Source organism: Cherax quadricarinatus, chromosome 14 (assembly GCF_038502225.1).
Source record: "Cherax quadricarinatus isolate ZL_2023a chromosome 14, ASM3850222v1, whole genome shotgun sequence".
Taxonomy (NCBI): domain Eukaryota; kingdom Metazoa; phylum Arthropoda; class Malacostraca; order Decapoda; family Parastacidae; genus Cherax; species Cherax quadricarinatus.
Genome location: NC_091305.1, coordinates 5423927 through 5450992, shown reverse-complemented (window position 1 = coordinate 5450992; position 27066 = coordinate 5423927). Strand labels below are relative to the sequence as shown.

At 46.0% G+C, this 27066-nt stretch overlaps 1 protein-coding gene across 5 annotated transcripts in view; it reads right to left on the bottom strand.

Moving 5' to 3' along the window:
• Positions 1 to 27066, bottom strand: part of LOC128695855 (carbohydrate sulfotransferase 1) — a 303478-nt gene that overhangs the window by 61235 nt on the left and 215177 nt on the right. The gene's annotated exons all lie outside the window — the stretch shown is intronic.

Below are 27066 nucleotides of genomic sequence, written 5' to 3'. Positions count from 1 at the left end.
CTGCGCCCACATTTCCAAATCCGAATCCTGCATTGAGTCCCTCGACCATCGTGACTTCTTCCTTTAGGAAGAAGTCATGTGCTTCTGCGTGCCTGACCGGTGACTCGACCCCCGGGAACGAGGGAAGGAAGCCAGAATATATACGAAAGGGACGTAAGCAGTGTAATGAGAGGAGGAATAATATTAAAGGGGTAGTAGTAGTAGTACTAGTAGTAGTAGTAGTAGTGATAGTAGCAATGGTGGTAGTGTTACTGGGAGTAATAAAGAGGGTTATAGGGCGAAGAGATAATAGCAGTGGTAGTAGAAATAATAGTAGAAGTAGTCTGAGAACAAGAGAAAAAGCTGCATTGCAGAAGAACTATTGTCCAACGAGGGCAGGACAAAATACCAGCGTGACAAAAACCCATAGTGCAGGACTCACTTAGAAGAAAGGAAAGGTAAAGAAAATAAGGTTGAGGGAAAGAGGTAAGGTGAAGAGTGGATAAAGATCAAGTTACGAGTGTTCTTATTACATTGTTAAACAATGTAATAAGAAAAGATGGCATCAACAGAGACAGATACCACGACTAAGATTCATATCTGGAAAGTTGTGTATAAGGGAAGCGTCAACAAGACGACGTCCTTCCTGTCTTCTGCCTGAACGGTTCTCTCTTGTGGTGTTCTGTCCAGCTAGGATTTTTCCCTACCCTCGTGGGCCAGTAGCTCTCCTGCAGTGCTCCACTTTTCTTTTGTTCTTAAACTACTTCCACTATTACTTTTACTACTATTACTACTCTGACTCATGAAATCGTAATGACACGATTGCAAACAAACCACGATCGCACGTGCAAAGAAAATGATAGGATGGATAATGAGAACTTTCAAAACGAGAGATGCCAAGCCAATGATGATCCTTTTCAAATCACTTGTTCTCTCTAGGCTGGAATACTGCTGTACATTAACATCTCCATACAAAGCAGGTGAAATCGCAGATCTAGAGAGTGTACAGAGATCCTTTACTGCACGTATAAGTTCTGTCAAGCACCTTAACTACTGGGAACGCTTGGAAGCACTTGACTTGTACTCGTTGGAACGCAGGAGGGAGAGATATATCATAATCTACACTTGGAAAATCTTGGAAGGAATGGTCCCAAATCTGCACACAGAAATCACTCCCTACGAAAGTAAAAGACTGGGCAGGCGATGCAAAATGCCCCCAATAAAAAGTAGGGGCGCCATTGGTACACTAAGGGAAAACACCATAAGTGTCCGGGGCCCAAGACTGTTCAACAGCCTCCCATCAAGCATTAGGGAAATTGCCAATAAACCCCTGGCTGCCTTCAAGAGAGAGCTGGACAGATACCTAAAGTCAGTGCCGGATCAGCCGGGCTGTGGCTCGTACGCTGGCCTGCGTGCGGCCAGCAGTAACAGCCTAGTTGATCAGGCCCAGATCCATCGGGAGGCCTGGCCATGGACCGGGCCGCGGGGGCGTTGATCCCCGGAATAACCTCCAGGTAACCTCCAGGTAACCTCCAGGTAACCAGGGGATAGAACCCGCGATCAGAGAGTCATAAAACTCCAGACCGACGCGTTAGCCACTGGGGCAGCTGGTTGGATGAATCTTATTGTAGCCAGCTGGCCCAGTGGCTACTGCGTCGTTTTGGTATGGTTTACTAAGTCTCCACCCTCTTACCTTCTTTTCACTATCACTACTACTGTTGCACTACTGTGAGGCAGTGTGTTGGTGTGTGAGACAGTGTGTTGGTGTGTGAGGCAGTGTGTTGGTGTGTGAGACAGTGTGTTGGTGTGTGAGGTAGTGTGTTGGTGTGTGAGACAGTGTGTTGGTGTGTGAGGTAGTGTGTTGGTGTGTGAGACAGTGTGTTGGTGTGTGAGGCAGTGTGTTGGTGTGTGAGGCAGTGTGTTGGTGTGTGAGGTAGTGTGTTGGTGTGTGAGGTAGTGTGTTGGTGTGTGAGACAGTGTGTTGGTGTGTGAGGCAGTGTGTTGGTGTGTGAGGCAGTGTGTTGGTGTGTGAGGTAGTGTGTTGGTGTGTGAGGTAGTGTGTTGGTGTGTGAGACAGTGTGTTGGTGTGTGAGACAGTGTGTTTGTGTGTGAGGCAGTGTGTTGGTGTGTGAGGCAGTGTGTTGGTGTGTGAGGCAGTGTGGTGTGTGAGACAGTGTGTTTGTGTGTGAGGCAGTGTGTTGGTGTGTGAGACAGTGTGTTGGTGTGTGAGGCAGTGTGTTGGTGTGTGAGACAGTGTGTTGGTGTGTGAGACAGTGTGTTGGTGTGTGAGACAGTGTGTTGGTGTGTGAGACAGTGTGTTGGTGTGTGAGACAGTGTGTTGGTGTGTGAGACAGTGTGTTGGTGTGTGAGACAGTGTGTTGGTGTGTGAGACAGTGTGTTGGTGTGTGAGGCAGTGTGTTGGTGTGTGAGACAGTGTGTTGGTGTGTGAGGCAGTGTGTTGGTGTGTGAGACAGTGTGTTGGTGTGTGAGGCAGTGTGTTGGTGTGTGAGACAGTGTGTTGGTGTGTGAGGCAGTGTGTTGGTGTGTGAGGCAGTGTGTTGGTGTGTGAGACAGTGTGTTGGTGTGTGAGACAGTGTGTTGGTGTGTGAGGCAGTGTGTTGGTGTGTGAGACAGTGTGTTGGTGTGTGAGGCAGTGTGTTGGTGTGTGAGACAGTGTGTTGGTGTGTGAGACAGTGTGTTGGTGTGTGAGGCAGTGTGTTGGTGTGTGAGACAGTGTGTTGGTGTGTGAGGCAGTGTGTTGGTGTGTGAGACAGTGTGTTGGTGTGTGAGACAGTGTGTTGATGTGTGAGGCAGTGTGTTGGTGTGTGAGACAGTGTGTTTGTGTGTGAGGCAGTGTGTTGGTGTGTGAGACAGTGTGTTGGTGTGTGAGACAGTGTGTTGGTGTGTGAGACAGTGTGTTTGTGTGTGAGGCAGTGTGTTGGTGTGTGAGACAGTGTGTTGGTGTGTGAGACAGTGTGTTGGTGTGTGAGACAGTGTGTTTGTGTGTGAGGCAGTGTGTTGGTGTGTGAGACAGTGTGTTGGTGTGTGAGACAGTGTGTTGGTGTGTGAGACAGTGTGTTTGTGTGTGAGGCAGTGTGTTGGTGTGTGAGACAGTGTGTTGGTGTGTGAGACAGTGTGTTGGTGTGTGAGACAGTGTGTTTGTGTGTGAGGCAGTGTGTTGGTGTGTGAGACAGTGTGTTGGTGTGTGAGACAGTGTGTTGGTGTGTGAGACAGTGTGTTTGTGTGTGAGACAGTGTGTTTGTGTGTGAGGCAGTGTGTTGGTGTGTGAGACAGTATGTTGGTGTGTGAGACAGTGTGTTGGTGTGTGAGACAGTGTGTTTGTGTGTGAGGCAGTGTGTTGGTGTGTGAGACAGTGTGTTGGTGTGTGAGGTAGTGTGTTGGTGTGTGAGACAGTGTGTTGGTGTGTGAGGCAGTGTGTTGGTGTGTGAGGCAGTGTGTTGGTGTGTGAGGCAGTGTGTTGGTGTGTGAGGTAGTGTGTTGGTGTGTGAGGTAGTGTGTTGGTGTGTGAGACAGTGTGTTGGTGTGTGAGGCAGTGTGTTGGTGTGTGAGGCAGTGTGTTGGTGTGTGAGGCAGTGTGTTGGTGTGTGAGGCAGTGTGTTGGTGTGTGAGACAGTGTGTTGGTGTGTGAGGCAGTGTGTTGGTGTGTGAGGCAGTGTGTTGGTGTGTGAGGCAGTGTGTTGGTGTGTGAGGCAGTGTGTTGGTGTGTGAGGTAGTGTGTTGGTGTGTGAGGCAGTGTGTTGGTGTGTGAGGCAGTGTGTTGGTGTGTGAGGCAGTGTGTTGGTGTGTGTGAGGCAGTGTGTTGGTGTGTGAGGCAGTGTGTTGGTGTGTGAGGCAGTGTGTTGGTGTGTGAGACAGTGTGTTGGTGTGTGAGGCAGTGTGTTGGTGTGTGAGGCAGTGTGTTGGTGTGTGAGGCAGTGTGTTGGTGTGTGAGACAGTGTGTTGGTGTGTGAGGCAGTGTGTTGGTGTGTGAGGCAGTGTGTTGGTGTGTGAGGCAGTGTGTTGGTGTGTGAGACAGTGTGTTGGTGTGTGAGACAGTGTGTTGGTGTGTGAGGCAGTGTGTTGGTGTGTGAGACAGTGTGTTGGTGTGTGAGACAGTGTGTTGGTGTGTGAGACAGTGTGTTGGTGTGTGAGGCAGTGTGTTGGTGTGTGAGACAGTGTGTTGGTGTGTGAGACAGTGTGTTGGTGTGTGAGACAGTGTGTTGGTGTGTGAGACAGTGTGTTGGTGTGTGAGACAGTGTGTTGGTGTGTGAGACAGTGTGTTGGTGTGTGAGACAGTGTGTTGGTGTGTGAGACAGTGTGTTGGTGTGTGAGACAGTGTGTTGGTGTGTGAGACAGTGTGTTGGTGTGTGAGACAGTGTGTTGGTGTGTGAGACAGTGTGTTGGTGTGTGAGGCAGTGTGTTGGTGTGTGAGGCAGTGTGTTGGTGTGTGAGGCAGTGTGTTGGTGTGTGAGACAGTGTGTTGGTGTGTGAGACAGTGTGTTGGTGTGTGAGACAGTGTGTTGGTGTGTGAGACAGTGTGTTGGTGTGTGAGGCAGTGTGTTGGTGTGTGAGACAGTGTGTTGGTGTGTGAGACAGTGTGTTGGTGTGTGAGACAGTGTGTTGGTGTGTGAGACAGTGTGTTGGTGTGTGAGACAGTGTGTTGGTGTGTGAGACAGTGTGTTGGTGTGTGAGACAGTGTGTTGGTGTGTGAGACAGTGTGTTGGTGTGTGAGGCAGTGTGTTGGTGTGTGAGACAGTGTGTTGGTGTGTGAGACAGTGTGTTGGTGTGTGAGACAGTGTGTTTGTGTGTGAGGCAGTGTGTTGGTGTGTGAGACAGTGTGTTGGTGTGTGAGACAGTGTGTTGGTGTGTGAGGCAGTGTGTTGGTGTGTGAGGCAGTGTGTTGGTGTGTGAGACAGTGTGTTGGTGTGTGAGGCAGTTTGTTTGTGTGTGAGACAGTGTTGTGTGTGAGGCAGTGTGTTGGTGTGTGAGGCAGTGTGTTGGTGTGTGAGACAGTGTGTTGGTGTGTGAGACAGTGTGTTGGTGTGTGAGGCAGTGTGTTGGTGTGTGAGGCAGTGTGTTGTGTGTGAGGCAGTGTGTTGGTGTGTGAGGCAGTGTGTTGGTGTGTGAGACAGTGTGTTGGTGTGTGAGACAGTGTGTTGGTGTGTGAGACAGTGTGTTGGTGTGTGAGACAGTGTGTTGGTGTGTGAGACAGTGTGTTTGTGTGTGAGACAGTGTGTTGGTGTGTGAGGCAGTGTGTTTGTGTGTGAGACAGTGTGTTGGTGTGTGAAACAGTGTGTTGGTGTGTGAGACAGTGTGTTGGTGTGTGAGACAGTGTGTTTGTGTGTGAGACAGTGTGTTGGTGTGTGAGACAGTGTGTTGGTGTGTGAGACAGTGTGTTGGTGTGTGAGACAGTGTGTTGGTGTGTGAGACAGTGTGTTGGTGTGTGAGACAGTGTGTTGGTGTGTGAGACAGTGTGTTGGTGTGTTGGTGTGTGAGACAGTGTGTTTTTGTGTGAGACAGTGTGTTGGTGAGTGAGACAGTGTGTTGGTGTGTGAGACAGTGTGTTGGTGTGTGAGACAGTGTGTTGGTGTGTGAGACAGTGTGTTGGTGTGTGAGACAGTGTGTTGGTGTGTGAGACAGTGTGTTGGTGTGTGAGACAGTGTGTTGGTGTGTGAGACAGTGTGTTGGTGTGTGAGACAGTGTGTTGGTGTGTGAGGCAGTGTGTTGGTGTGTGAGACAGTGTGTTGGTGTGTGAGGCAGTGTGTTGGTGTGTGAGGCAGTGTGTTGGTGTGTGAGACAGTGTGTTGGTGTGTGAGACAGTGTGTTGGTGTGTGAGACAGTGTGTTGGTGTGTGAGACAGTGTGTTGGTGTGTGAGGCAGTGTGTTGGTGTGTGAGGCAGTGTGTTGGTGTGTGAGGCAGTGTGTTGGTGTGTGAGACAGTGTGTTGGTGTGTGAGGCAGTGTGTTGGTGTGTGAGACAGTGTGTTGGTGTGTGAGGCAGTGTGTTGGTGTGTGAGGCAGTGTGTTGGTGTGTGAGGCAGTGTGTTGGTGTGTGAGACAGTGTGTTGGTGTGTGAGGCAGTGTGTTGGTGTGTGAGACAGTGTGTTGGTGTGTGAGACAGTGTGTTGGTGTGTGAGGCAGTGTGTTGGTGTGTGAGGCAGTGTGTTGGTGTGTGAGGCAGTGTGTTGGTGTGTGAGACAGTGTGTTGGTGTGTGAGGCAGTGTGTTGGTGTGTGAGACAGTGTGTTGGTGTGTGAGGCAGTGTGTTGGTGTGTGACAGTGTGTTGGTGTGTGAGGCAGTGTGTTGGTGTGTGAGACAGTGTGTTGGTGTGTGAGACAGTGTGTTGGTGTGTGAGGCAGTGTGTTGGTGTGTGAGACAGTGTGTTGGTGTGTGTGAGTTGGTGTGTGAGGCAGTGTGTTGGTGTGTGAGACAGTGTGTTGGTGTGTGAGACAGTGTGTTGGTGTGTGAGGCAGTGTGTTGGTGTGTGAGACAGTGTGTTGGTGTGTGAGACAGTGTGTTGGTGTGTGAGACAGTGTGTTGGTGTGTGAGACAGTGTGTTGGTGTGTGAGACAGTGTGTTGGTGTGTGAGGCAGTGTGTTGGTGTGTGAGACAGTGTGTTGGTGTGTGAGGCAGTGTGTTGGTGTGTGAGACAGTGTGTTGGTGTGTGAGACAGTGTGTTGGTGTGTGAGACAGTGTGTTGGTGTGTGAGACAGTGTGTTGGTGTGTGAGGCAGTGTGTTGGTGTGTGAGACAGTGTGTTGGTGTGTGAGGCAGTGTGTTGGTGTGTGAGGCAGTGTGTTGGTGTGTGAGACAGTGTGTTGGTGTGTGAGACAGTGTGTTGGTGTGTGAGACAGTGTGTTGGTGTGTGAGGCAGTGTGTTGGTGTGTGAGGCAGTGTGTTGGTGTGTGAGACAGTGTGTTGTTGTGTGAGTCAGTGTGTTGGTGTGTGAGACAGTGTGTTGGTGTGTGAGACAGTGTGTTGAGTGTGAGGCAGTGTGTTGGTGTGTGAGACAGTGTGTTGGTGTGTGAGGCAGTGGGTTGGTGTGTGAGACAGTGTGTTGGTGTGTGAGACAGTGTGTGTGTGAGGCAGTGTGTTGGTGTGTGAGACAGTGAGGCAGTGTGTTGGTGTGTGAGACAGTGTGTTGGTGTGTGAGACAGTGTGTTGGTGTGTGAGACAGTGTGTTGGTGTGTGAGACAGTGTGTTGGTGTGTGAGACAGTGTGTTGGTGTGTGAGGCAGTGTGTTGGTGTGTGAGACAGTGTGTTGGTGTGTGAGGCAGTGTGTTGGTGTGTGAGACAGTGTGTTGGTGTGTGAGACAGTGTGTTGGTGTGTGAGGCAGTGTGTTGGTGTGTGAGACAGTGTGTTGGTGTGTGAGAGTGTGTTGGTGGGTGATGCATTGTGTTGGTGTGTGAGCCAGTGTGTTGGTGTGTGAGACAGTGTGTTGGTGTGTGAGGCAGTGTGTTGGTGTGTGAGACAGTGTGTTGGTGTGTGAGACAGTGTGTTTGTGTGTGAGGCAGTGTGTTGGTGTGTGAGACAGTGTGTTGGTGTGTGAGACAGTGTGTTGGTGTGTGAGACAGTGTGTTGGTGTGTGAGACAGTGTGTTTGTGTGTGAGACAGTGTGTTGGTGTGTGACAGTGAGACAGTGTGTTGGTGTGTGAGACAGTGTGTTGGTGTGTGAGACAGTGTGTTGGTGTGTGAGGCAGTGTGTTGGTGTGTGAGACAGTGTGTTGGTGTGTGAGACAGTGTGTTGGTGTGTGAGACAGTGTGTTGGTGTGTGAGACAGTGTGTTGGTGTGTGAGACAGTGTGTTGGTGTGTGAGACAGTGTGTTGGTGTGTGAGACAGTGTGTTGGTGTGTGAGACAGTGTGTTGGTGTGTGAGGCAGTGTGTTGGTGTGTGAGACAGTGTGTTGGTGTGTGAGACAGTGTGTTGGTGTGTGAGACAGTGTGTTGGTGTGTGAGACAGTGTGTTGGTGTGTGAGGCAGTGTGTTGGTGTGTGAGACAGTGTGTTGGTGTGTGAGACAGTGTGTTGGTGTGTGAGGCAGTGTGTTGGTGTGTGAGACAGTGTGTTGGTGTGTGAGACAGTGTGTTGGTGTGTGAGACCGTGTGTTGGTGTGTGTGAGGCAGTGTGTTGGTGTGTGAGACAGTGTGTTGGTGTGTGAGACAGTGTGTTGGTGTGTGAGGCAGTGTGTTGGTGTGTGAGACAGTGTGTTGGTGTGTGAGGCAGTGTGTTGGTGTGTGAGACAGTGTGTTGGTGTGTGAGACAGTGTGTTGGTGTGTGAGACAGTGTGTTTGTGTGTGAGACAGTGTGTTGGTGTGTGAGACAGTGTGTTGGTGTGTGAGGCAGTGTGTTGGTGTGTGAGACAGTGTGTTTGTGTGTGAAACAGTGTGTTGATGTGAGAGTGTGTTGGTGTGTGAGGCAGTGTGTTGGTGTGTGAGACAGTGTGTTGGTGTGTGAGACAGTGTGTTGGTGTGTGAGGCAGTGTGTTGGTGTGTGAGACAGTGTGTTGGTGTGTGAGACAGTGTGTTGGTGTGTGAGACAGTGTGTTTGTGTGTGAGACAGTGTGTTGGTGTGTGAGGCAGTGTGTTGGTGTGTGAGACAGTGTGTTGGTGTGTGAGGCAGTGTGTTGGTGTGTGAGACAGTGTGTTGGTGTGTGAGGCAGTGTGTTGGTGTGTGAGACAGTGTGTTGGTGTGTGAGACAGTGTGTTGGTGTGTGAGAGTGTGTTGGTGTGTGAGGCAGTGTGTTGGTGTGTGAGACAGTGTGTTGGTGTGTGAGGCAGTGTGTTGGTGTGTGAGACAGTGTGTTGGTGTGTGAGACAGTGTGTTGGTGTGTGAGGCAGTGTGTTGGTGTGTGAGACAGTGTGTTGGTGTGTGAGGCAGTGTGTTGGTGTGTGAGACAGTGTGTTGGTGTGTGAGACAGTGTGTTGGTGTGTGAGGCAGTGTGTTGGTGTGTGAGACAGTGTGTTGGTGTGTGAGGCAGTGTGTTGGTGTGTGAGACAGTGTGTTGGTGTGTGAGACAGTGTGTTGGTGTGTGAGGCAGTGTGTTGGTGTGTGAGACAGTGTGTTGGTGTGTGAGGCAGTGTGTTGGTGTGTGAGACAGTGTGTTGGTGTGTGAGACAGTGTGTTGATGTGTGAGGCAGTGTGTTGGTGTGTGAGACAGTGTGTTTGTGTGTGAGGCAGTGTGTTGGTGTGTGAGACAGTGTGTTGGTGTGTGAGACAGTGTGTTGATGTGTGAGGCAGTGTGTTGGTGTGTGAGACAGTGTGTTGGTGTGTGAGACAGTGTGTTGGTGTGTGAGACAGTGTGTTTGTGTGTGAGGCAGTGTGTTGGTGTGTGAGACAGTGTGTTGGTGTGTGAGACAGTGTGTTGGTGTGTGAGACAGTGTGTTTGTGTGTGAGGCAGTGTGTTGGTGTGTGAGACAGTGTGTTGGTGTGTGAGGCAGTGTGTTTGTGTGTGAGACAGTGTGTTGGTGTGTGAGACAGTGTGTTTGTGTGTGAGGCAGTGTGTTGGTGTGTGAGACAGTGTGTTGGTGTGTGAGACAGTGTGTTTGTGTGTGAGACAGTGTGTTGGTGTGTGAGACAGTGTGTTTGTGTGTGAGGCAGTGTGTTGGTGTGTGAGACAGTGTGTTGGTGTGTGAGGCAGTGTGTTGGTGTGTGAGACAGTGTGTTGGTGTGTGAGGCAGTGTGTTGGTGTGTGAGACAGTGTGTTGGTGTGTGAGGCAGTGTGTTGGTGTGTGAGACAGTGTGTTGGTGTGTGAGACAGTGTGTTGGTGTGTGAGACAGTGTGTTGGTGTGTGAGACAGTGTGTTGGTGTGTGAGACAGTGTGTTGGTGTGTGAGACAGTGTGTTGGTGTGTGAGACAGTGTGTTTGTGTGTGAGGCAGTGTGTTGGTGTGTGAGACAGTGTGTTGGTGTGTGAGGCAGTGTGTTGGTGTGTGAGACAGTGTGTTGGTGTGTGAGACAGTGTGTTGGTGTGTGAGGCAGTGTGTTGGTGTGTGAGACAGTGTGTTGGTGTGTGAGACAGTGTGTTTGTGTGTGAGACAGTGTGTTGGTGTGTGAGACAGTGTGTTAGTGTGTGAGACAGTGTGTTGGTGTGTGAGACAGTGTGTTGGTGTGTGAGACAGTGTGTTTGTGTGTGAGACAGTGTGTTGGTGTGAGAGACAGTGTGTTGGTGTGTGAGACAGTGTGTTGGTGTGTGAGACAGTGTGTTGGTGTGTGAGACAGTGTGTTGGTGTGTGAGACAGTGTGTTGGTGTGTGAGACAGTGTGTTGGTGTGTGAGGCAGTGTGTTGGTGTGTGAGACAGTGTGTTGGTGTGTGAGACAGTGTGTTGGTGTGTGAGACAGTGTGTTGGTGTGTGAGACAGTGTGTTGGTGTGTGAGGCAGTGTGTTGGTGTGTGAGACAGTGTGTTGGTGTGTGAGGCAGTGTGTTGGTGTGTGAGACAGTGTGTTGGTGTGTGAGACAGTGTGTTGGTGTGTGAGACAGTGTGTTGGTGTGTGAGACAGTGTGTTGGTGTGTGAGACAGTGTGTTGGTGTGTGAGGCAGTGTGTTGGTGTGTGAGGCAGTGTGTTTATGTGTGAGTCAGTGTGTTGGTGTGTGAGGCAGTGTGTTGGTGTGTGAGACAGTGTGTTGGTGTGTGAGACTGTGTTGGTGTGTTAGACAGTGTGTTTGTGTGTGAGACAGTCTGTTGGTGTGTGAGACAGTGTGTTGGTGTGTGAGGCAGTGTGTTGGTGTGTGAGACAGTGTGTTTGTGTGTGAGACAGTGTGTTGGTGAGTGAAACAGTGTGTTTGTGTGTGAGACAGTGTGTTGATGTGTGAGGCAGTGTGTTGGTGTGTGAGACAGTGTGTTTGTGTGTGAGACAGTGTGTTGGTGTGTGAGACAGTGTGTTGGTGTGTGAGACAGTGTGTTGGTGTGTGAGGCAGTGTGTTTGTGTGTGAGGCAGTGTGTTGGTGTGTGAGGCAGTGTGTTGGTGTGTGAGGCAGTGTGTTGGTGTGTGAGGCAGTGTGTTGGTGTGTGAGGCAGTGTGTTGGTGTGTGAGGCAGTGTGTTGGTGTGTGAGACAGTGTGTTGGTGTGTGAGACAGTGTGTTGGTGTGTGAGACAGTGTGTTGGTGTGTGACGCAGTGTGTTGGTGTGTGAGACAGTGTGTTGGTGTGTGAGACAGTGTGTTGGTGTGTGAGACAGTGTGTTGGTGTGTGAGACAGTGTGTTGGTGTGTGAGACAGTGTGTTGGTGTGTGAGGCAGTGTGTTGGTGTGTGAGGCAGTGTGTTGGTGTGTGAGACAGTGTGTTGGTGTGTGACGCAGTGTGTTGGTGTGTGAGACAGTGTGTTGGTGTGTGAGACAGTGTGTTGGTGTGTGAGGCAGTGTGTTGGTGTGTGAGACAGTGTGTTGGTGTGTGAGGCAGTGTGTTGGAGTGTGAGGCAGTGTGTTGGTGTGTGAGACTGTGTTGGTGTGTGAAGCAGTGTGTTTATGTGTGAGGCAGTGTGTTGGTGTGTGAGACAGTGTGTTTATGTGTGAGGCAGTGTGTTGGTGTGTGAGACAGTGTGTTGGTGTGTGAGGCAGTGTGTTGGTGTGTGAGACAGTGTGTTGGTGTGTGAGGCAGTGTGGTGGTGTGTGAGACAGTGTTTTGGTGTGTGAGAGCAGTGTGTTGGTGTGTGAGACAGTGTGTTTGTGTGTGAGGCAGTGTGTTGGTGTGTGAGGCAGTGTGTTGGTGTGTGAGACAGTGTGTTGGTGTGTGAGACAGTGTGTTGAGTGTGAGACAGTGTGTTGGTGTGTGACGCACAGTGTGTTGGTGTGTGAGACAGTGTGTTGGTGTGTGAGACAGTGTGTTGGTGTGTGAGACAGTGTGTTGGTGTGTGAGCAGTGTGTTGGTGTGTGAGACAGTGTGTTGGTGTGTGAGGCAGTGTGTTGGTGTGTGAGACAGTGTGTTGTTGTGTGAGTCAGTGTGTTGGTGTGTGAGCAGTGTGTTGGTGTGTGAGACAGTGTGTTGGTGTGTGAGACAGTGTGTTGGTGTGTGAGACAGTGTGTTGGTGTGTGAGACAGTGTGTTGGTGTGTGAGACAGTGTGTTGGTGTGTGAGACAGTGTGTTGGTGTGTGAGATAGTGTGTTTATGTGTGAGGCAGTGTGTTGGTGTGTGAGACAGTGTGTTGGTGTGTGAGGCAGTGTGTTGGTGTGTGAGGCAGTGTGTTGGTGTGTGAGGCAGTGTGTTGGTGTGTGAGGCAGTGTGTTGGTGTGTGAGGCAGTGTGTTGGTGTGTGAGACAGTGTGTTGGTGTGTGAGGCAGTGTGTTGGTGTGTGAGGCAGTGTGTTGGTGTGTGAGGCAGTGTGTTGGTGTGTGTGTGTGTGTGGTGTGTGAGGCAGTGTGTTGGTGTGTGAGACAGTGTGTTGGTGTGTGAGGCAGTGTGTTGGTGTGTGAGGTGTGTTGGTGTGTGAGACTGTGTTGGTGTGTGATGCAGTGTGTTTTTGTGTGAGGCAGTGTGTTGGTGTGTGAGACAGTGTGTTTGTGTGTGAGGTGTGTTGGTGTGTGACTCAGTGTGTTGGTGTGTGAGACAGTGTGTTGGTGTGTGAGACAGTGTGTTGGTGTGTGAGACAGTGTGTTGGTGTGTGAGGCAGTGTGTTGGTGTGTGAGACAGTGTGTTGGTGTGTGAGGCAGTGTGTTGGTGTGTGAGACAGTGTGTTGGTGTGTGAGACAGTGTGTTGGTGTGTGAGACAGTGTGTTGGTGTGTGAGGCAGTGTGTTGGTGTGTGAGACAGTGTGTTGGTGTGTGAGACAGTGTGTTGGTGTGTGAGACAGTGTGTTGGTGTGTGAGAGTGTGCTGGTGTGTGAGACTGTCTTGGTGTGTGAAGCAGTGTGTTTATGTGTGAGGCAGTGTGTTGGTGTGTGAGACAGTGTGTTGGTGTGTGAGGCAGTGTGTTGGTGTGTGAGGCAGTGTGTTGGTGTGTGAGGCAGTGTGTTGGTGTGTGAGACAGTGTGTTGGTGTGTGAGACAGTGTGTTGGTGTGTGAGACAGTGTGTTGGTGTGTGAGACAGTGTGTTGGTGTGTGAGGCAGTGTGTTGGTGTGTGAGGCAGTGTGTTGGTGTGTGAGGCAGTGTGTTGGTGTGTGAGGCAGTGTGTTGGTGTGTGAGGCAGTGTGTTGGTGTGTGAGAGAGTGTGTTGGTGTGTGAGACAGTGTGTTGGTGTGTGAGGCAGTGTGTTGGTGTGTGAGACAGTGTGTTGGTGTGTGAGACAGTGTGTTGGTGTGTGAGGCAGTGTGTTGGTGTGTGAGACAGTGTGTTGGTGTGTGAGACAGTGTGTTGGTGTGTGAGGCAGTGTGTTTGTGTGTGAGACAGTGTGTTGGTGTGTGAGACAGTGTGTTGGTGTGTGAGGCAGTGTGTTGGTGTGTGAGGCAGTGTGTTGGTGTGTGAGGCAGTGTGTTGGTGTGTGAGGCAGTGTGTTGGTGTGTGAGACAGTGTGTTGGTGTGTGAGACAGTGTGTTGGTGTGTGAGACAGTGTGTTGGTGTGTGAGACAGTGTGTTGGTGTGTAACGCAGTGTGTTGGTGTGTGAGACAGTGTGTTGGTGTGTGAGACAGTGTGTTGGTGTGTGAGACAGTGTGTTGGTGTGTGAGACAGTGTGTTGGTGTGTGACGCAGTGTGTTGGTGTGTTAGACAGTGTGTTGGTGTGTGAGGCAGTGTGTTGGTGTTTGAGACAGTGTGTTGGTGTGTGAGACAGTGTGTTGGTGTGTGACGCAGTGTGTTGGTGTGTGAGACAGTGTGTTGGTGTGTGAGACAGTGTGTTGGTGTGTGACGCAGTGTGTTGGTGTGTGAGACAGTGTGTTGGTGTGTGAGACAGTGTGTTGGTGTGTGAGACAGTGTGTTGGTGTGTGAGACAGTGTGTTGGTGTGTGACGCAGTGTGTTGGTGTGTGAGACAGTGTGTTGGTGTGTGAGACAGTGTGTCGGTGTGTGAGACAGTGTGTTGGTGTGTGAGACAGTGTGTTGGTGTGTGAGACAGTGTGTTGGTGTGTGAGACAGTGTGTTGGTGTGTGAGACAGTGTGTTGGTGTGTGAGACAGTGTGTTGGTGTGTGACGCAGTGTGTTGGTGTGTGAGACAGTGTGTTGGTGTGTCAGGCAGTGTGTTGGTGTGTGGAAACACAACACTACAACATGCAAATATAAGAACACAAGAACATATGTAAACAAGAACACAAGAAAACAAAAACACACGAACAGAGGAAAAACACAAAACACAAGACAAGAACTCAAGAAAACATACCACAAGAACATAAGCAAATAAGAACAGAGGATCTCAACAAAAGAACGTAACAAAAGAACATAAAACAAGAACATATGAATATACGAACACAAGAAAGTAAGAACATACCATAAGATATTAACACAAGAACATAACAACACAAAACATAACAAAAGAACACAAGAACACAAGACTATAACATCAGAACATAGGAACACAAGAGCATAAAGAACACAAGAAGTCAACACATCTTAATTCGTCCATATCACTACGCACTTCCCAAGTTAAAGTTCGTTTCCTGTAAGGCTGTGAATAGCATGTTCTTTAAGTTCACTTAAGTTACGAGGGTTAAACTGAGTTATATTTGGTGAAGATGTGGTCGATACATTATTGTGATCTATGAAATTGAGATTCCCTGACATTATCACTCCCAGGTCTTTCACATCAGTTTCTCGCTCTATTGTGTGGTTGGAATTTGTTTTATACTCCGATTCAGTTTTTATTTCTTCGAATCTTCCATAGCGGAGTGATTGAAATTTGTCTTCATTGAACTTCATTTTGTTTTCCGACGCCCAGTTTAAGACTTGGTTAATGTCCGCTTGGAGACTTGCAGTGTCCCCGATGGATGACACTGTCATGCAAATTCTGGTATCGTCAGCAAAGGAAGACACGGTGCTGTGGGTTGTATCTTGTCTATGCCAGATATGAGGATGAGGAACAGGACGGGAGCGAGTACTATGCCTTGTGGAACAGATCTTTTCACTGTAGCCGCCACTGACTTTACTCTGTTTGTTATTACTCTTTGTGGTCAATTTGTTATGGAGTTATAGATCTATCTACCGACTTTTCCTGTTATTCCTTTATCATAAATTTTGTGTGCTATAACACCATGATCGCACTTGTCGATGGTTCTCCAGTAGTTGTGAGAGGCAGGAGCGACCTGCTCTAAACCCATGGTGCCCTGGGTTGTGCGACTGATGAATATATTCATCAGCTGCAAGATCGCCACCCACTTAGGTATATACCTAAGTGGGTGGCGATCTTGCTCCTTCTTTCAAAGATTTTTATAATGTGGGACGTTAGTGCTCTGGGCCTGTGATTCTTTGCAATTGTTTTACTGTCACCCTTGTGGAGAGAATCTTGTTTGAGACAAGGAAAGGGAGCAGAGCTCCATTTCATTGGATAAAGAGCCCTTCACCAGTATGCAAGCACCCACCTTGCAGGGTGCCAGTGTGGCACTGTTGATCAACATGCAAATGCCAAGGTTGTCCACCTTCCTCTGTGTGTGTGTGTGTGTGTGTGTGTGTGTGTGTGTGTGTGTTTATGGATTTGTGTGTATGTGTGAGTGTATGTTTGTGGTGTGTATATGTGGTGTGTGTATGAGTGTATGTATGTATGGGTGCTACAGTAAGACATGGGTTTCCAACACCAGCTGGTGCTACAGTAAGACATGGGTTGCCAACACCAGCTGGTGCTACAGTAAGACATGGGTTGCCAACACCAGCTGGTGCTACAGTAAGACATGGGTTGCCAACACCAGCTGGTGCTACAGTAAGACATGGGTTGCCAACACCAGCTGGTGCTACAATAAGACATGGGTTGCCAACACCAGCTGGTGCTACAGTAAGATATAGGTTGCCAACACCAGCTGGTGCTACAGTAAGACATGGGTTGCCAACACCAGCTGGTGCTACAATAAGACATGGGTTGCCAACACCAGCTGGTGCTACAGTAAGACGTGCAGCTGGTGCAGGATACCGGACAATAAAAGGTCACTGTCTCTGGCTTCACTGCAACACTAGTAAACAAACACACAAGTATGTGAACACAGACAGTATGTGAAACACACATGTGAACAAACACACATGTGAACAAACACACATGTGAACAAACACACATGTGAACAAACACACATGTAAACAAACACACATGTGAACAAACACACATGTGAACAAACACACATGTGAACAAACACACATGTGAACAAACACACATGTAAACAAACACACATGTGAACAAACACACATGTGAACAAACACACATGTAAACAAACACACATGTAAACAAACACACATGGAAACAAACACACGTAGACAAACATATGTAAACAAACACATGTAAACAAACACACATGGAAACAAACACATGTAAACAAAAACACATGTAAACAAACACATGCAAACAAACACATGTAAACAAACACACATAGAAACAAGCACATGTAAACAAACACACATGTAAACAAACACATGTAAACAAACACACATGTAAACACACATGTAAACAAACACACATGTAAACACACATGTAAACAAACACACATGTAAACAAACACACATGTAAACACACATGTAAACAAACACACATGTAAACAAACACATGTAAACAAACACACATGTAAACAAACACACATGTAAACAAACACACATGTAAACACACATGTAAACAAACACACATGTAAACAAACACATGTAAACAAACACACATGTAAACACACATGTAAACAAACACACATGTAAACAAACACATGTAAACAAACACACATGTAAACAAACACACATGTAAACAAACACACATGTAAACACACATGTAAACAAACACACATGTAAACAAACACATGTAAACAAACACACATGTAAACACACATGTAAACAAACACACATGTAAACAAACACACATGTAAACACACATGTAAACAAACACACATGTAAACAAACACACATGTAAACACACATGTAAACAAACACACATGTAAACAAACACATGTAAACAAACACACATGTAAACACACATGTAAACAAACACACATGTAAACAAACACACATGTAAACACACATGTAAACAAACACACATGTAAACAAACACATGTAAACAAACACACATAGAAACAAACACACAAGTATCTTGTTCATTTCTGAGCTGTAACTTCACAAATATTTCATTAACATTTGACTGATCCAGTCAACTGTGATGGCAGTAACGTCGTCTCAGACGAACTTGTTATAAACTACGTATATAATATTTAAGTTTGAAAGCATTTAGAGTATAGTTGATTGGAATGTTAATATTTCGAGTGTAGTTGATGAGAGTATGACCACTTACAGCACAGTTATTTAGACAGTAACTGCTTAGAGAATAATTGCTGAGAATATAGATTATAGTTGCTTACAGTATAGTTGCTTATATATTATACCCAAATTTTTTGTTTGTTGGAGCTTAATGAAAGTTGTTGTTCCAGTTTCTGAATGTCCTTGTTGATAGTGACTTGTGTCCCTCTAACCTGGAGTGTTGATAGTGACTTGTGTCCCTCTAACCTGGAGTGTTGATAGTGACTTGTGTCCCTCTAACCTGGAGTGTTGATAGTGACTTGTGTCCCTCTAACCTGGAGTGTTGATAGTGACTTGTGTCCCTCTTACCTGGAGTATTGATAGTGACTTGTGTCCCTCTAAGCTGGAGTATTGATAGTGACTTGTGTCCCTCTAACCTGGAGTGTTGATAGTGACTTGTGTCCCTCTAACCTGGAGTGTTGATAGTGACTTGTGTCCCTCTAACCTGGAGTGTTGATAGTGACTTGTGTCCCTCTAACCTGGAGTGTTGATAGTGACTTGTGTCCCTCTAACCTGGAGTGTTGATAGTGACTTGTGTCCCTCTAACCTGGAGTGTTGATAGTGACTTGTGTCCCTCTTACCTGGAGTATTGATAGTGACTTGTGTCCCTCTAAGCTGGAGTATTGATAGTGACTTGTGTCCCTCTAACCTGGAGTGTTGATAGTGACTTGTGTCCCTCTAACCTGGAGTGTTGATAGTGACTTGTGTCCCTCTAACCTGGAGTGTTGATAGTGACTTGTGTCCCTCTAACCTGGAGTGTTGATAGTGACTTGTGTCCCTCTAACCTGGAGTGTTGATAGTGACTTGTGTCCCTCTAACCTGGAGTGTTGATAGTGACTTGTGTCCCTCTTACCTGGAGTATTGATAGTGACTTGTGTCCCTCTAAGCTGGAGTATTGATAGTGACTTGTGTCCCTCTAACCTGGAGTGTTGATAGTGACTTGTGTCCCTCTAACCTGGAGTGTTGATAGTGACTTGTGTCCCTCTAACCTGGAGTGTTGATAGTGACTTGTGTCCCTCTAACCTGGAGTGTTGATAGTGACTTGTGTCCCTCTAACCTGGAGTGTTGATAGTGACTTGTGTCCCTCTAACCTGGAGTGTTGATAGTGACTTGTGTCCCTCTTACCTGGAGTATTGATAGTGACTTGTGTCCCTCTAAGCTGGAGTATTGATAGTGACTTGTGTCCCTCTAACCTGGAGTGTTGATAGTGACTTGTGTCCCTCTAACCTGGAGTGTTGATAGTGACTTGTGTCCCTCTAACCTGGAGTGTTGATAGTGACTTGTGTCCCTCTAACCTGGAGTGTTGATAGTGACTTGTGTCCCTCTAACCTGGAGTGTTGATAGTGACTTGTGTCCCTCTAACCTGGAGTGTTGATAGTGACTTGTGTCCCTCTAACCTGGAGTGTTGATAGTGACTTGTGTCCCTCTAACCTGGAGTGTTGATAGTGACTTGTGTCCCTCTAACCTGGAGTGTTGATAGTGACTTGTGTCCCTCTAACCTGGAGTGTTGATAGTGACTTGTGTCCCTCTAACCTGGAGTGTTGATAGTGACTTGTGTCCCTCTAACCTGGAGTGTTGATAGTGACTTGTGTCCCTCTAACCTGGAGTGTTGATAGTGACTTGAGTCCCTCTAACCTGGAGTGTTGATAGTGACTTGTGTCCCTCTAACCTGGAGTGTTGATAGTGACTTGTGTCCCTCTAACCTGGAGTGTTGATAGTGACTTGTGTCCCTCTAACCTGGAGTGTTGATAGTGACTTGTGTCCCTCTTACCTGGAGTATTGATAGTGACTTGTGTCCCTCTAAGCTGGAGTATTGATAGTGACTTGTGTCCCTCTAACCTGGAGTATTGATAGTGACTTGTGTCCCTCTAACCTGGAGTATTGATAGTGACTTGTGTCCCTCTAACCTGGAGTATTGATAGTGACTTGTGTCCCTCTAACCTGGAGTATTGATAGTGACTTGTGTCCCTCTAACCTGGAGTGTTGATAGTGACTTGTGTCCCTCTTACCTGGAGTGTTGATAGTGACTTGTGTCCCTCTTACCTGGAGTGTTGATAGTGACTTGTGTCCCTCTTACCTGGAGTGTTGATAGTGACTTGTGTCCCTCTTACCTGGAGTGTTGATAGTGACTTGTGTCCCTCTAACCTGGAGTGTTGATAGTGACTTGTGTCCCTCTTACCTGGAGTATTGATAGTGACTTGTGTCCCTCTAAGCTGGAGTATTGATAGTGACTTGTGTCCCTCTTACCTGGAGTGTTGATAGTGACTTGTGTCCCTCTTACCTGGAGTGTTGATACTGTTATGTATGGTATGTTATGTGTAATATATGTAGTATGTTATGTATGGTATATTATATAATAATATAATAATAATAATAATAATAATAATAATAATAATAATAACTACATAAAACATTGGTAATATTTAAATTATGAAAGATATATTTAAGATTCCCTTTATTTTAGTGGTGAGGAGACATCTGACGACTGTCAACAAGATCACTGATATGGTGATTGATGAGTTGTAATGGTGTCACCAGGCTCTTCCATCTTACATTATTTCCTTCAGCTTAGAGTTACATTTACATGGCAAGAACCACCTTCAAGTATGTAGCAACTTGGGTAAGCAAGTGAAAATGACTCAAGCATTGCACAGAGCCGAAGGTTATTTACCAACAGTATTTACATTGTTCCAATACTCATTCAATCTTACGCTTCTGAACATTTCTTTAGTTTCGAGATGTATAGTCATGTCAGAGAGTTCCTCCTGCAACTAAGAGTTAATATCTGGTGTAAGAATTCAGTCAAGAACAAGAATTTTCTGCAGGTGCTCGATGCGTGTTTTAAAGTCTGGGTGTAATTTATGGAAGGTCACAGATACACAAAGCAGAGCACGTCCCCAGACATTTACTGACCTACTTTTGATCCCCAGCCATTTATCAACCCCTCAGAGATAGTCTCATCCCCTTAGGGATCGATATTGACCACTCTGGGGATCGCTTGGCTAGATGGAAGGTGATCATCAGTCCTTCAGCCTAGATAGAAGGTGATCAGTCTCTCAGCCTTGATAGAAGGTGAATAAACCAGTGTTCTAGCCATCTCGAATCATCATTATTCACCACCAGTTATCATCAGTCATCACCGGTCATCACCAGTCATCATCAGTCATCACCGGTCATCACCAGTCATCATCAGTCATCACCGGTCATTATCAGTCATCATCAGTCACCAGAAACTATCACCAGTCATCACAAGTTATCATCAGTTACCATCAGTCACCAAGAGTTATCATCAGTCATCAATCAACATCCGTTATCATCAGTGATCACCAGTCATAACCAGTGATCATCAATCATCGCCAGTCACCACCAAACGTCATCAGTCATCACCAATCATCAGTAGTTATCACAAAAAATTAAGTCATCATCAATCATCACTAGTTATCATCAATTATCATTAGTCATTTACAAGTCATCATCAGTCACCATCAAGAGTTATGACCAGTCACAACCAGTCACCATCAATCATCTACAGTCATCATTAGCTTTCGCCAGACACCACCAGACACCACCAGACACCACCAGACACCACCAGTCATCACCAGTCATCACCAGTCATCACCAGTCATCACCAGAGACCACCAGAGACCACCAGACACCACCAGACACCACCAGACACCACCAGACACCACCAGACACCAGTCATCACCAGTCATCACCAGATACCACCAGACACCACCAGACACCACCAGACACCACCAGACACCACCAGTCATCACCAGTCATCACCAGACACCACCAGACACCACCAGACACCACCAGACACCACCAGACACCACCAGACATCACCAGACATCACCAGACACCACCAGACACCACCAGACATCACCAGACATCACCAAACACCACCAGTCATCACCTAAGAGTTGTCATCAAAGAGGGTCGTTATCACACCTCTCTAACACACCTAACTAACAATAACTGAGTTAATTACATATTTACCTATAATTAGACCCGTAATTACCAGTGAGACAAATCTGTTTTAATTACTGCACATTAAGAGTATAACAGTTCCGTTGTTCCTACGCCATTATTAACACTTATTACTGTGGATTCTAAATTATATTAGTTAGGTTAGGTCAGCTTAGTTCATGTTAGGTCGGCTTAGTTCATGTTAGGTCAGCTTAGTTCATGTTAGGTCAGCTTAGTTCATGTTAGGTCGGCTTAGTTCATGTTAGGTCGGCTTAGTTCATGTTAGGTCGGCTTAGTTCATGTTAGGTCGGCTTAGTTCATGTTAGGTCGGCTTAGTTTAATGTTAGGTCAGCTTAGTTCATGTTAGGTCAGCTTAGTTCTTGTTAGGTCGCCTTAGTTCATGTTAGGTCGGCTTAGTTCATGTTAAGTCGGCTTAGTTCATGTCAGGTCGGCTTAGTTTGATGTTAGGTCAGCTTAGTTCATGATAGGTCAGCTTAGTTTATGTTAGGTCAGCTTAGTTCATGTTAGGTCGGCTTAGTTCATGTTGGGTCAGCTTAGTTTAATGTTAAGTCAGCTTAGTTCATGTTGGGTCAGCTTAGTTTAATGTTAGGTCAGCTTAGTTCACGTTAGATCAGCTTAGTTCATGTTGGGTCAGCTTAGTTCATGTCAGGTCGGCTTAGTTCATGTTGGGTCAGCTTAGTTCATGTCAAGTCGGCTTAGTTTAATGTTAGGTCAGCTTAGTTCATGTTAGGTTAATTCATGTTAGGTCAGCTTAGTTCATGTTGGTGAGTTTAGTTCATGTTAGGTCAACTTAGTTTATGTTAGGTCAGCTTAGTTCATGTTAGGTCATCTTAGTTCATGTTAGGTCAGCTTAGTTTAATGTTAGGTCAGCTTAGTTCATGTTAGGTCAGCTTAGTTTAATGTTAGGTCAACTTAGTTTATGTTAGGTCAGCTTAGTTCATGTTAGGTCATCTTAGTTCATGTTAGGTCAGCTTAGTTTAATGTTAGGTCAGCTTAGTTTATGTTAGGTCAGCTTAGTTCATGTTAGGTTAATTCATGTTAGGTCAGCTTAGTTTAATGTTAGGTTAGGTTAGTTCATGTTAGGTCGCTTAGTTCATGTTAGGTCAGCTTAGTTCATGTTAGGTCAGCTTAGTTCATGTTAGGTCAGCTTAGTTTAATGTTAGGTTAGGTTAGTTCATGTTAGGTCGCTTAGTTCATGTTAGGTCAGCTTAGTTCATGTTAGGTCAGCTTAGTTCATGTTAGGTCAGCTTAGTTTAATGTTAGGTCAGCTTAGTTTATGTTAGGTCAGCTTAGTTCATGTTGGGTCGGCTTAGTTTAATGTTAGGTTAGGTTAGTTCATGTTAGGTCAGCTTAGTTCATGTTAGGTCAGCTTAGTTCATGTTAGGTCAGCTTAGTTTAATGTTAGGTTAGTTCATGCTAGGTCAGCTTAGTTCATGTTAGGTCAGCTTAGTTCATGTTAGGTCAGCTTAGTTTAATGTTAGATCAGCTTAGTTCATGTTAGGTCAGCTTAGTTTAATGTTAGGTTAGTTCATGCTAGATCAGCTTAGTTTAATGTTAGGTCAGCTTAGTTTAATGTTAGGTCAGGTTAGTTTATGTTAGGTCAGCTTAGTTTAATGTTAAGTCAGCTTAGTTCATATTAGGTCAGCTTAGTTTATGATAGGTCAGCTTAGTTAAATGTTAGGTTAGTTTATGTTAGGCCAGCTTAGTTTAATGTTAGGTCAGCTTAGTTCATGTTAGGTCAGCTTAGTTCATGTTAGGTCGGCTTAGTTCATGTTAGGCCAGCTTAGTTTAATGTTAGGTCAGCTTAGTTCATGTTAGGTCGGCTTAGTTCATGTTAGGCCAGCTTAGTTTAATGTTAGGTCAGCTTAGTTTAATGTTAGGTCAGCTTAGTTCATGTTAGGTCAGCTTAGCTCATGTTAGGTCATCTTAGTTTATGTTCGGTCGGCTTAGTTCATGTTAGGTCAGCTTAGTTTAATGTTAGGTCAGCTTAGTTCATGTTAGGTCAGCTTAGTTCATGTCAGGTCAGCTTAGCTCATGTTAGGTCATCTTAGTTCATGTTAGGTCAGCTTAGTTTAATGTTAGGTCAGCTTAGTTCATGTTAGATCAACTTAGTTCATGTCAGGTCAGCTTAGCTCATGTTAGGTCATCTTAGTTCATGTTAGGTCAGCTTAGTTTAATGTTAGGTCAAGTTAGTTTATGTTAGGCCATATTAGTTTATGTCAGGTCGGGTTAGGTTAGGTTAGGTTAGGTTAGGTTAGGTTAGGTTAGTATATGTTAGGTTAGGTTAGGTTAGGTTAGGTTAGTATATGTTAGGTTAGGTTAGGTTCGGTTACTTTAGGTTAGGTTAGGTTCGGTTAGGTTAGGTTAGGTTAGGTTAGTATATGTTAGGTTAGGTTAGGTTAGGTTAGGTTAGTATATGTTAGGTTAGGTTAGGTTAGGTTAGGTTAGGTTCGGTTAGGTTAGGTTAGGTTAGGTTAGGTTAGGTTAGTATATGTTAGGTTAGGTTAGGTTCGGTTAGGTTAGGTTAGGTTAGGTTCGGTTAGGTTAGGTTAGGTTAGGTTAGGTTAGGTTAGGTTAGGTTAGTATATGTTAAGTTACAGTAGGTTAGTTTATATTACGTCAGGCTGGGTCAGGCTGTGTTAGGTTAGATAAGGTTTAGTTAGGAACTAGGTTAGGTTAACGTCGCTTAACGTTCATTAACAAGTATCTACGTATAGTTATTTATTCTAAGCTAATACTAATAAAAAGTGCGACCAGAATGATGATTATAACTAGTGTTGTGTGTTAGTGTAACTAGTGTTGTGTGTTAGTGTAACTAGTGTTGTGTGTTAGTGTAACTAGTGTTGTGTGTTAGTGTAACTAGTGTTGTGTGTTAGTGTAACTAGTGTTGTGTAGTAGTGTAACTAGTGTTGTGTGTTAGTGTAACTAGTGTTGTGTGTTAGTGTAACTAGTGTTGTGTAGTAGTGTAACTAGTGTTGTGTGGTAGTGTAACTAGTGTTGTGTGTTAGTGTAACTAGTGTTGTGTGGTAGTGTAACTAGTGTTGTGTGTTAGTGTAACTAGTGTTGTGTGGTAGTGTAACTAGTGTTGTGTGTTAGTGTAACTAGTGTTTTGTAGTAGTGTAACTAGTGTTGTGTGGTAGTGTAACTAGTGTTGTGTGTTAGTGGAACTAGTGTTGTGTGGTAGTGTAACTAGTGTTGTGTGGTAGTGGAACTAGTGTTGTGTGGTAGTGGAACTAGTGTTGTGTGTTAGTGTAACTAGTGTTGTGTGTTAGTGTAACTAGTGTTGTGTGGTAGTGTAACTAGTGTTGTGTGTTAGTATAACTAGTGTTGTGTGGTAGTGGAACTAGTGTTGTGTGGTAGTGGAACTAGTGTTGTGTGGTAGTGGAACTAGTGTTGTGTGGTAGTGTAACTAGTGTTGTGTGGTAATGGAACTAGTCTTCTGGTAGTGGAACTAGTCTTATGGTAGTGGAACTAGTCTTCTGGTAGTGGAACTAGTCTTGTAGTAGTGTAACTAGTGTTGTGGTAGTACAACTACAATACACGAAGTAGCAGCTACAACACTTGTAGAAGTGAAGGTGTTGCTGCTTTAATACAAGAAGGAACAACTACGGTAGAGTTACTACATCCAGCAGTCCAGACTCCAGACCACTCTGGAAGGTCCCGCCCTAATCTTTAAAACTTTCTTTTCAGGGTCACTGGAAGGCAGGACCTTGAAAAGTTGCTTGAAGTACAGGAGAGTTGAAGGTAATTTCACCTTGCAGGATGGTTCTGAAACTGAGGGGGGCTAAGTTGCAACAGTTGGGCAGAGGTTGAAGTTAGAGGAACTTACCCGGAATAACTTGGAGCGCAGGATGATCCTAACTTGGTGTAACATGGTCAACATCACCATGTTACAAGAGAGATGTACACTACTGGGGGTACAGGAGGACCTCAGGCAACGCTACTGCTTGAGGTCTACTAATGTAGGCGAGGCTCAGGCAACGGAAGTAATTCTAGCAGCAGGTGTACTGACGGAGGCGAGGCTCAGGCAACGCCCTGGAGGCTAGCAGCAGGTATACTGACTGACGAGGTGCTTTGGGACGAGCTAAGAAATAAACTGTGGGAGCTGGAACGGTCCTGGCGGGTGATCCTGGTGGGGGCGCAACAGGAAGCATTTATTTTCTAAATAACGAAAAGGCACAATACCAAACTTCAGAACACTCGTGACTTAACCTCATCTATGCTTCTCCTCTTCATTACCTCTTCTCCTTTCCTGTTTTTCATTATTTCTTTTTTTTTTTTGTTTTCCTTTCTTCTGTCTAGTGTGTTCTCTCCTGTTTTTGGTCCTACTCCTTCTTGTTCCGTAGCTCTCTTGCAGTGCTCCTTTTTCTTGTCTTTGGACTTTCCCCACTTCTACTACTACTACTACTATGACATTCACTCCTTTACTTCTACTACTTCTACCTTTTACTACTAATACTGCTTCCCTTCACTCCCCTTTCTATCTTTTGTGTCACTAAAACTACTCTCACTACTTTCTACTACTACTATTACTTCAACTACCAGCATTACCACTATCACTACCAGCATTACCACTACCACTACTTCTTCTCTCTCCCGTCCCTGTCCCCCTCGCCTGTATACTCTGGCTCCCTCCTTCTCTTGTGTTAGTAAATGGTCCAAATCGGACTGAAACCTCGTCATAAGCTTCTCTCTCCTATGTGCGGGTTACTTGTGTATTGATGTTACAGGTAAAGCATGCCCAGCACTTTCTTATCAGTTTTACCCAGGAGGGTTAATAACCCAGGGTAACAACACTATAATAAGACTGGTGCTCCTTATTTCCATTGTGGATCTTTATGATGAGCCCCAGTATAGACAACTAACTCCTGGCCATCTATTTACTGCTAGGTGAAGAGCGGCAGCAGGTACTAGGAGACTTGAGACTTGCCCATACGTTCCGCCATGCCCAGGACTTTGTATCTTCCACATAAATCTTGTCGCATCAACCGCGTGGAATATCGTCACCACAAGCTTCTTCCTCTGTTTCCCGGTTGCAGTAGATATCGTGTTTCCGCCTAGTAAGGTCACAAGTAGCAAACAAGGCTACGACAGACACATTGTTGTTGATTTTATTCAAAATCACTGTGGTGTTTCTTACAGGAAAAAAAATTATACCAATATATTCAAAATTTTTTTACTCTAAGTTTGCAATTGCTGCTCTCGCTTGTTTATCAAGAACAACTTTCTGATAGTCCCATACCGTCTATTATTACAGTTTGACACTAAACAGTACATTCTGAAGGTAGAGAATACCTGCACCGTCTGTGTAAAACCTCCAGTCTTCGGCACAGACACTTTCCTCAGCTCCTACTAGAGGTGGTCCTCCCTCGACACACTCCACGTCAGCTCGCAGCCTACAGCCGTGTTTACCTCTCGGAATGAACAGATCAGTTTGACAGCAGAAGCTTTATCAATTCAGCTGCACCAATGTTGGCAGTCTGCCATCAGCACCCGACTGAGCAAGTCACAGCAGCAACAACCAGGTACATGCAGAATTATTAATGGTGGCAGTCACCTGGGCAATGTTGATTATAGGATACTTGAGAAGTGAATACGTGTATCCTTGGCTTCAGCATGATTGTCATCGTCAGATCTTATAAGACTGTTGCGTCCTCTAGCCATGACGGGGAGAAACTAGAGTATTAGCACGTAACTCCTGAGACCACCTAAGGATTATCCTAGCTTTCTGGAGCAAATGATCAACTTCCTTTCCAATTCCATCTTGCGTGAAT